This window comes from Polyodon spathula, chromosome 34, assembly GCF_017654505.1.
Source record: "Polyodon spathula isolate WHYD16114869_AA chromosome 34, ASM1765450v1, whole genome shotgun sequence".
Taxonomy (NCBI): Eukaryota; Metazoa; Chordata; class Actinopteri; order Acipenseriformes; family Polyodontidae; genus Polyodon; species Polyodon spathula.
Window position 1 is genome coordinate 482665 of NC_054567.1, and position 850 is coordinate 483514.

At 36.5% G+C, this 850-nt stretch overlaps 1 non-coding gene across 1 annotated transcript; it reads right to left on the reverse strand.

The window, feature by feature from the left end:
- Positions 1 to 359: 359 nt before the first annotated feature.
- Positions 360 to 432, reverse strand: trnak-uuu. The gene has a single exon. It is a non-coding gene; the product is annotated as a tRNA-Lys (tRNA).
- Between the last annotated feature and the right edge of the window lie 418 nt (positions 433 to 850).

Below are 850 nucleotides of genomic sequence, written 5' to 3' on the forward strand. Positions count from 1 at the left end.
CGCACCAACTTTTGCTTAATGAATGATGTAATAACAACTGTAAAAAAAGAAAAGGATAGAAGCCACCCCAAAAAAGTATGATTATTTATTTCAATATATACTACACATTGTTATATCTATACCAGATGCACACATTTTACAATAGCAATTCCTATCTGACAAAGCACATAAGTATTCTTATTGCAATACTGTATAAAATGTGAACAGACAGGAAGGAAATATAAATACAAGACCAAAACTGTTGTATTTTCTGGGATATTGCCGACACCTTGCAAAAAGACCATTAGGACAGTTGGAAAATAATTAATCTAGACTCAAACATTGCTCTGTTGCCTCTAAGAAACAGTCCTCAGAATGTATGCCAAACATGGGGCTCGAACCCACGACCTTGAAATTAAAAGTCTTATACTCTAACGACTGAGCTAGCCGGGCTGATGGTAAAATTGTTTTAACATTTCCTAAAATCAGTTTGAAATGTGCTTATGTAAACATGCAACGTCCTTGTTGCTTTGTGTATTGCCTTAAAGCATACATTGCCGAAAGCCTCACCGCCGACAGTGCAGCACAAGACGTGACCTCAGTTACAGCATAGCTAAATGCAAGTAAGTTGCAAACGTTCAAGATTTATTTTTAAGAACTGCCTTAATTAAGCCGCATCCTTACGGTGTCCTGAAAATTGGAAAAGTGTAACACTAAATAATTAAATAGGGGCTTGTCGGGCATTTGAATCCGGTACTGTAAAAGCGAACATTTAACAATTAAACATCCATCTGATAGAACATACTGAATGGTTTGATTGTTCTAGACTACACATGGAGGCGCACGAAAAAAACAAAGACGTGTTACCAAA